At 39.4% G+C, this 9828-nt stretch overlaps 1 long non-coding RNA gene across 1 annotated transcript; it reads right to left on the reverse strand.

Moving 5' to 3' along the window:
- Positions 1–222: 222 nt before the first annotated feature.
- Positions 223–8813, reverse strand: LOC130598033 (uncharacterized). Its single transcript, XR_008971920.1, has 4 exons — positions 8736–8813; positions 7259–7297; positions 1149–1330; positions 223–408 (listed from the first exon to the last, which is right to left on the reverse strand). It is a non-coding gene; the product is annotated as an uncharacterized LOC130598033 (long non-coding RNA).
- Positions 8814–9828: the final 1015 nt, after the last annotated feature.

Here is a 9828-nt window from a genome sequence, read left to right on the forward strand (position 1 = left end):
AGAACAAAAGTCCTGAAAGGTTTTTTTTTTTACTTCAGTGGTTTGTCTGCCCTCTTCTTCTGCCCTAGAAAACCTAATGTTTACCCATATATGTGTCATTTTCAAGCAAAGAGTGCACATTTGGTGCACTCAGAATATTTGATTTAGAATTCATATGTATAAAAATTCACTGAAATCCCATTTGTATTTAATCTTTTTTAATATAGGAAAAAAAAGCTGATATTATGCAGGATGGCAAATGCTTAAAAAGAGCACTCCACATGAGCTATATTGCCCTTTCAAGCAGGAGTCTTGGATTTTTTCTGTTGGGGTGAGACGTAAAGTATACCGGACATACCTAGCACCATTTGAGACTTCCTGGACATCCAAGCCACATCCACGACAGGACTTCTGGGAGGCTATTACCTGCTGAAGAGGGAGGTAGGAGGCGAAGTAGAATACTGTTAGAGCATCTCAAATGATGCTAGATGCTTGCAAATTGCTGAATTGTTTCCCAAATCTTGTTTCTTCCAGTGAAGAAAAGCAGGCAGTTTCCTAGCTTAAAAAATCTCTGCCAACTATCCCAAGAGACTCCATATCCAACTGCTCTGTTCCTCTGCTTCATTTAAAGTCAATTTTCCGCTAGGGACAAAAGAACACTTCCTTAGCTGCTAATATCCTCTATGTGTTCAAAAACCTGAAAATCCCTCAGTCCATATAATTTAGCTCTGAGTTGCAACTGAGGGTTTCACCTTCAGAAGCAAATTAAAAACTGTAACAGTCTCAGATAGATAGCTCATTATAAATATACCTTCTCAGATTTATGGATGCAGGTACTTTGATGGGTCTTGGATGCCTCTCTGTAAAACAGTCCAGGCCGTTTAGAAGTCAGAAATTTGCCAAAACTACTTACGGGTGCCCCTTATATTGAGTGGTAGCCTCATAAATCCAGCTAGTTTTACTATAAAAAGCAGATCTCTCTTGAAGCTGAAGGCAAATATTTTACTTTCATAAGTTGATGGTTCCTGGATCTGAATCTCACATATTCACAGTTATTAACATTTCTCAGGCTAAGAGTATGTCATTAAGAGTGTAACAATGTCAATGTAACAACGCATAACAAGTAACAAAGCTATTTCAGTTAAGCATTTATAATGATGGATTGTTACCAATTTTAAAATACTTGTCATGCTTCCTTATATCTGGAGTTAGGAGATATCTTCACAGGCTCCTTGACTGATCTAACAAAACACAGACCTTTGCCCCTGAGATAGCTGCCTCGAGTATCTGCACAGACAGGGGAGTGAATGGATACTTGCAGGGCATGATGCTCATGTCCCGATATGAGTGCCTGGAAAGGGCAAATGAAGAGAGCCATAAAAGGGCCTAATTCTTCCCTTAACGATACTGGACATTCAGGGTGATTGGCTCAGTGCGCAGAGACTGGAGACTTTCATATTCAGCAAGAAGGATCCCATCAGGAGCGCCTGCCACGTTAATTTTGGTCATGGCCCCAGGCTCTTGCGACAGATGGAAGGGGAGGATAAGCAAGCAGAAGGCCAAGGGCTTGGCCTAGATTATCTGGTACATGTTAAAGAAGCACATTCCACTCTTCACACACGTTTTCCTCTTTTTGAAAAGCAGTTTTTTTAACGTGGGTCCTTTCCCATTACCCTCAACCAGGCTAAGAAGGACAGCTGAGGGTGAGCTGTTACACTGAAGTACAGGAGGACATGCTCTGCTTTCTCTATCCAGCAGGCAAGGCTGGGATGCTTGTAATCAAGAAAACAACTTTGATTTATGCTGTCCAGGAAAAATATCTTTGTCTTTATAACTGGAAATGCAGTTCTTGGTAAAGTCAAAACTTCTGTGGGAAGGTAATTTTTCACTTTTTCATTAGAACGCAAAAATGAAATGCCTTTGAATCATGTCAGCCTGAAGAGAAACATCTCAGATGAATTTGCAGTGTGTCAGTTGAGCACTAAGCTGCATCCACCCAAATTGCTGCAGTGCTACACACTAAACTTAAGCACAACACAAGGTTTTCCAAGAGGACATTTTCTCATGCTACCCCTTCAGCTGAAACGTTGTGCCTAGATGGGTAATGCATGACTCTGGTGTGGCCAAACAGGTTCAGTCCAATAAAGACATTTAACGTGGAGAGGAAAATGGAAAGCAGAGGAACTGGAAGCAGATTCTCAGTCTTCTGGATACATTAAAAGAAAAAATAAAAAATATGAAAAAAAAATATTACCAAATAAAAAAAATAAAGCATTTCATTTCAGTTTAACAAAAATTATCAGTAAATGTGAGACTGGAAAGACTGGGACTTCCCCAGCCTGTCTCAACATTTTATTCCAAGTCATGATGAAGAAAAATTAGAAGGACCAGATTTTTCCACAGGATGGAAATCCTGGTCTTATGCCCACCTACAAGAATGACTGCAGGTTTTCTGCATTTAAGATGGATGTGGACAAGAAGTGAAAAAAAATGTGTTCTTCTTTCTCAACATCAGTGTTTCAACTTATCAATGAGTCAAGAACAAATTCAGAGGCAGCTTTTTCAAAATAAAAATAACCAGGGTTTGTTTTTTTTAGAGAAAAAAAAATTGTATTTAGCAGAAAATAAAAGACAGAAATCCTGCAGCATGATTTTCTAGGAGCTATAATTATAATTCACCTCTTTTCTAGATAAATTAAACCCATAATTAAAAATTTTGCTAAGAACAAAAATGGTATTAAGACCATCCTATGCCCCAAATATCTTTCTTATTAGATTTCTAGAGATAAGATTCTTTCACATGTAAAAGATTCCTTGAAGGACAGTTGTTTATAATGGAAGTGACAATGAGAACTTCATGATTTTTATGTTAATTAAACAAATAATGTGAAATCATTTAACAGTAACTCTAATTATAAACTATAAACAAGAACATATTTTTCCTATGATTTTGAAACAGCTTTAACTTGATGCTTCAGGCAATCTCACACATTTCCTGAGCACCTTAACATTTTATATACAGGTTGCAAGCACATTTAGTTGCACTACATGCCCAAGGGTCAAAGTATGGTGTAGGTTGCACAATTAGAGTCATCAAATATTTATGCAGATGTATAACTCTGCTGGATATGCTTTAAGTGCTCTAATACAAGAAACAAAATATGTGCATGGAAGAAAACAATCTGCACGATACAAAGGCTATCCACATGCGATAGTGGATGGGAAATTTGTTCAAATAACACTACCCACCTTCTGCATTTTTTTTATCCCAGGCAGTCCAAAAAATGGTGCTACTGAAAAAAATGAAAGCAGCAGATCTGAGATTTCTGCCTCACTTAATCCACTCCTTTCTAAACAACTATATTCTTAAGTGGCAATACTTTTCTTCTACTCCTGCTCTTGTAACTTGATACAGCATTTACACATACAGAGATAAAGTATTCAAGAATGTGCTGCCTTGATCATAGGTAACTTCATATGTCTTGCCAAAAGGCAATAGGTTTCCCTCTTGGGGATGCAGAGTCAGCCATAGCTATTTCCAGATAATTTATGAAACAATTTTATAGTCTCAGGATCCCAAATTAAAGTGTAATGAGGTAGAGGAGATCTATGTGCTATCACAGCATCTCATGATAAGTAACCTTCAAAGGAGTGTTAGATAAAATGATCAGATGCGCATTTCAAGTGCATTGTTTCTGGGACCAATACCAACTCCACATTGTCTGAAAAAAAGCAATTGGCAAATTACTTGTAAAAATGAGTGAGTTTCTTAGTTAGTGACCTCATGATGCAGTGGCTTTCAATCCAGAATCTGCAGACCTGCAGCATGCAAAGTATATTCCTAAGGTGAACACCAGGAAAGGTTAAGGAAAACAAGACTACTAATGTAAGAGACATACCTCAGTACCCGTGATCAATAGGCAGACTTATTTGTGACTACTGTCTGACATAAGTGAGTATTATGCATACTCACTGTATTTTGGAAAATGCACAGTGACTAAACACTGGACTGTCTTTGAAAAGTCCCCAGACCTCCATCAACTTAATACATTTCCTGGGCTCTTTGCAGGCATGAGTGAGTTCAGCATATCACCCATACTCCTTATACTCTATTCACTGACTTGTTTGCAGGATCAACATTCACCTAGCTGTCTACAGGAAAAGTGGACCTGCCAGGAAGCACAAGCAAAAGCCTAAAGACACAATCGCACTCCTGAGGAGCTGTGCTTGAGGGGACCTTCTGTACCCCCCAGAGCAAGGTAGTTGATGTGACCAAGTCAGAGGAGCAAAGCTCTGCTTGGGACTTCTCACAGCCACAGATGAATAGAGCAAGGGATTGGTAAGGGATAGAAAACTTCTTCCACATCACATCTGTTTCCTTTCTCTCTCACAGAGAGCAGAATGTGACTTATTTTCTGATAGTTAACAAACCCAAGGGACCTCTACCAAACAAGTGCCATGACCAGCTCTGGTGTAACCCAGCTGCAATCCCTTCTGCTTGGGCTTGTGCTGAAATTGGCTCTCCTGTATCTCTCTGGCACCAGTGCCTGAGAGGCAGAACTGAAAGTGCTGCACATATCTTTTGGAAGAATCAACACTTGACAGAGTATCCAGAAATGTGCCAGAAGTTATACAGCACCAGGTTGAACCGAAAATTCCTTGTTGCTATGGTTGCCACTTGCTTTAAATGTCTTTACTACTCCTTGTTGAACAGCAGCATAGGAGAATAAAAACATACACAACACTTGTAATTGCCTGGTGCATATTTTAACATTTCTCTTTTGTGGCTGCTTTAAATTATGCAGTAATATTGCTGGCATGTTTCTCCAGTGCCTCTTCCCTAAGAGGATACATTTTACAGTGCTGAAATTGGACACTGGGTGTAAGAATCACACATTTGAATATTTTCTCCAGTAGCGGATGTGTCACATGCAATGTATTACAACTCGAGCTGTAAAAATTAAGTGGCATTTGCATTCATTAAGCATACATGAAATCTAATTCCATTAGGTCCAGAAGCATTAAGGTCTGTCTGTTGCTGCTGATGTTACAGCTTAAGGATGTTATATCTTCTGGCTAGATTCTGTTTCATAACCTAATAAAGCCAGGAATTACATCCTGGCTTGATGCCTTTGCAAATCCAGCTCAGCGAACATACAACATGAAAGCTGTAGACGTAAATTATTTATATTCATCATTGTCCAAAACATTAATTTACACACAAAAAAAGGTTTAACAGATTAAGCAAACTATAGGCACCATGCCCACAGCAGAACTAATTTAAAAGACAACAATATGATTTGCTGAAGCCAAACCTCACTTCTAATCTTCCTACTTTGTTACAGATATGATACAGAAGAACTATTAACATTTCATCAAGGCTATTTAAAGGACCGAAAGCTTACAGTTACATTTCAGTCAACTTCGCAGAAACATTGATCTGCACAATCCCCCAGGAAAATCAGGGATACTTCACTTTCTAGATCTTGATGGTTTCAGCTGACATAGAAATTAGGTAAAGAAAAGGAAGGTAAAATGTGAAACAATTTTAATTGCCGCTTTTGTAATTTATTCTGCTGAAAGGATAGTTTGACTGCAGTACTACAGTACAACTAAGCCAATGTGGACAAATCACTTCAGTCTGCATGCAGTCTGACAGAGGACATCATGACCAAGAACATCAGACTGCCCTCCTAACTACTCCAAAAATAAATCTGTCTATTAAAAAGCATCAACTGAATTTTTATTGGCGCTTTGTGTGAGATGAATCCACACAACAGTGTAAGTTTTCATACAAAGTCCTTAATTTCAAACCAGCAAATTAACAAGGGCTCAGGAATAAAAGCGCTTACCTTCCAAAGCCTTTGATTACTTCTCTGATTTGTAATGGCATCATCAAACTAGTCCTCCTATTTGAGGTACCAGCAAAATGTTTATTTCTAATGAGCTGGACAACAAACCTATTTCTATGGGAATGCAAGAAACAGAAAGGTTTTACTTAATTCTGTACAAATGATTCCTTATTTTCATGAAGTAACTTCCCAGTGATCTGAGATGTTACTTTTCAGAAATCTAAGTTCTCAGCTGTATCCACAACATAATTTCAATGGTGTAAGAGTCTACCACAGACAAGAAATTATAATTTTTGCCTTTTCAATGACTTTTTATGGGAAGTCTTATCTTCATCTTACTTAAAAACAGGCTGTTACATGAAAACATATGACGTTTCATAAGTTATATGAAAATATAAAATGAAATAAAACTCATGGCAGCTTTGCTTCCATTTCCAAACTGTTCTGTCATCTCTTTAAAAAAGTCCCTTAAATTGCAAAGATAGCCTTTGAAATTCTTCAGATTGATGCTAAGTCACCTATAACTTTCTCCACAGTCAATGTAGAGAGGTAAGAAACTTCAGAAAACAAAGCTCACCTTAAAATAGGTGGCTTAGGTAAGAGAGCTGAGACATTTTGGAGGTCACTGTTTCCCTCTAAGAAAGCATGCATTGGACAGCTTAAATCATGAAGTCTTAGAAAGCTTGAGTAACTCAGATCTCTCTTGGTATCTACTTTGACTGGAATCTACTTTGAGATCACAGTCTCAGCATCATGTTTCCTACTAATCTATCGGAACACTGTGGGAAGAAGCTAAGAAGCTGCATATCTCTTTATTTATGAGTCAACATAAACCATTTCCTCTACAACAAGAAAACACGCAGGGGATGACTTAGCAATAAATGGTCCATGCCACCTTGTATCCAACTCGGAGAAAAAGCCATAATGTAAAGTCTCAGTCATATTTAGGAAGAAATTAAATAGATGACTTCTCATGAAGTTGAAAAAAAAGGTGATATTTCATCTTCTGGTTTCTAGTTGTCGTGTTTTCACTTTGGTGTCTGTCTGGAACTTGACATACCACAAAAAAATGAACCTATTTATATGACAGTTAAGGCAGGAGAAATGCAGAAAGCTGTGGTCATAGGCCCCAGACACTTTGCACTGCAGAAGTGACACAAAACAAGCAGAAAACTCCCTTCATTTAAGGCTAAGCCAAGTTTACTCCTGTCTACATCTCCTCTGCAATGCTGATCTGCACCAGCTGACCCTAGCCTTTCCACCATGATACTCTGTGCCAGCCCTGTGTTAAAGCATTCACTTCAATGCCGTATGGACTCTGAGCGGGCAAACATTTCAGGCCATGGTGCTGGTGGAGGAGAGTGATTTTTCATGGGTGCTTATGGCTCAACATAGGAAACTGCCCTTCATTTACAGAGTGCACTTACCTTCCTTCTTCTCTTTCTGGCCCAGCACAGAGCTTCTCTCTGTAACAAGAGAAGCATGTTTTATGTAAATCACTTCCCAGCGGAATCACTCATTATTAATGCAGACAGCTCTAAAGGGAGAAACCTATGGCATTTAGCATCAAGAACTGTTAATGAAAATGTCATTAAAAAAGTCAATCTGCAAACCATGAAATGGCCTCGCTGCCTTGTTCATTTTTTTATTTTTTTATTTTTTCCTGTTTTACCTCTACGTGCATTTCCCTCAAGTCAATCTTCTTTGGCATCAAGTCACAGCTTTACCTGGAGGGGGCATCAGTTTCTGGCAAACAGGTCATATTTGAGCAGAGGCAGTAATTAAACATTGTGGAAATGTGTCAGAAATACATTAGGTAGGTATGGGACTAAATGGCAAGGCTGAGGAAGCAGGGACTCCAATAACTGACTCTAGGGTAGGCAATTTCCAGCAGCACCAATCTGGAAGTTAGAGTATAGCCCCAGGTTTGCAGGTATTTTGGAGAGTTGATGGCCGAGCATCTCACTCCCTTAGATCCTGCAAGTTCTTACTGCTTATGACCTCATACTGTTCAGTGGAGTATCTTTCTGGTTGCATCTGTATCATAGAGATTTACTTAGATAATTCAAAAAACCTAATCCAACAATTCTGCTAAAAAATTCCCTACTCCTTCATACCATTTATATCTCAACATAATGAACTATGACAACTAGAAGCAGTTGCCTGATAAACTGAGTCAAACTGGAAGTGAGCATCTCTTTTTTTCTCTGTTTCCTGAAGACTTTCCATTTCCACATTTGAATGTTGAGCTCTTTTCTTTGGAAAAAGCAGCTATTGGTGTCAGGGAGAGGCCACTCTACTCTGGGCACACATGTGCTGGTTGTGGCTCACATTCCTAAGTTATAAGGGAATATTTGCCTTTCCCCTTAATTCTGAGGACTATCAAGATCTGCATTGTGTTCACGTGTTTATATTAAACCAAATTTTTTTTTGCGGATAAAGTCAGTGCCTTTCATCAATACCCAAGATTTTAGGCACACAGAAGATGAAGAAAGTATGTCTGTCTGTCCATTTTTTTTTTCTATAAACATTATTGGTCCATTAAAAATACTACTACCCTACCCACAAACCTTATCTCCCTTATGACCTGACAGAATTATGGCTATAATAGCCTAATATCCATAATCATAAGATCATAGAAGCTTTAAGGTTGGAAGGGACCCCTGAAGGTCACCTCGTCTACCCCCCCTGCTCAAGCAGGGCCACCTAGAGCTGGTTGCCCAGGAACATGTCCAAACAGCTTTTGAGTATTTTCAAGGATGGAAACTCCACAACCTCCCAGGGCAATCTGTGCCAGTGCTCAGTCACCCTCACAATAAAAGCAGGTTTCTTGATGTGCAGACACACATGTTTAAATATACTGTTTAAACTGTGTATCGACCCTTATTTGTGCTCAGTACTCACCCTCCTGGTTTGACAGTACATTCCTTTTCTCACCAGCTTGGAAACGGATTCAGGCTTTCACACAGCACTGTTACAACATACTTGGTGGCAAGAGGGCAAGTTAGGATGAGCCTCTTATTTCTCAGCATAGAGTGGCAATTCAACACAATGTGGTAAAAAATGGCAGAAAAAAAAAACAAAAAAAAAGAAAACCCATTTCCCCATTCTGCAAAGAAGCAGAAGCACAAGGAGACTGACACCAGCATGAGTCTGTTCCCCCTCCCCCTGTTACTGTACTTGGCAAGAAAAAGGGAAGAGTACTGAAAATGTTCACACCAGACAATAATAGACTGCCAGCGATGGGCGGGGAAAAGCAAAGCAAAGCTGTTTCTTGCTGAAGTGTTAAGAAATAAATGAAAGTCCAACAGACAGACAAAACGTAACCAGCATTTCGGAACACTGCTCTTTTTGCCTTTGAAACTTGCACCCCCGTTTGGCAGCCAGCACCTGGGGAGGCCACTAGCACGTCCTGGCTGCCATGGCATGCCCATGGGACAGCCAGCAGTGCTGCGTGGTAGCCTGTAGTGATTTGCTGCAGATCATCCCTGTATCCAACTGCCATTTATTGTGCAGGACACAAATGACGTTATGCCTCAGTGGATGTACTTCACTGTCACGCCTGATCAAAAGTGTTGCCTTGGAGCAATCTTAGCTTGAGAGAACCCCAAGCAGTTTTATAAGTAAGATGTCACCCCAAGGTGACACTTGAAAGGAGCAACATTGAAGTGTACTCATCTCTCTTGTGTCCCTGGCTACTTCAGAAGCATACAAACAAACAAAGCCTAGCTTTTCTAGCTGGTACTTGGAGAATAAAAGGACCCTTATGTCCTTGTTCATGTTTTATTAGTGCTTCCTAAGTAGAAAACTAACTAAAAATGCTGACTCTAGCCAGGAGCACTGGAGTTTAAGTAAAGATAGTTAAGTAAAAGGTTTATTTTAAGTATACCTGAGATAAAATCTGTAAGCTAGTGAGATCACTCTTTCTCAAAGACACGGAGAAACCAATGGCAGAGAAATAACACTTCAGGCCTGATCTCAAGACACAAAACAGATT

The sequence above is a fragment of the Pezoporus wallicus genome, unplaced genomic scaffold, assembly GCF_028554395.1.
Source record: "Pezoporus wallicus isolate ANWC-B61680 ecotype Strahan unplaced genomic scaffold, APGP_CSIRO_Pwel_v1 scaffold_6362, whole genome shotgun sequence".
Lineage (NCBI taxonomy): Eukaryota > Metazoa > Chordata > Aves > Psittaciformes > Psittacidae > Pezoporus > Pezoporus wallicus.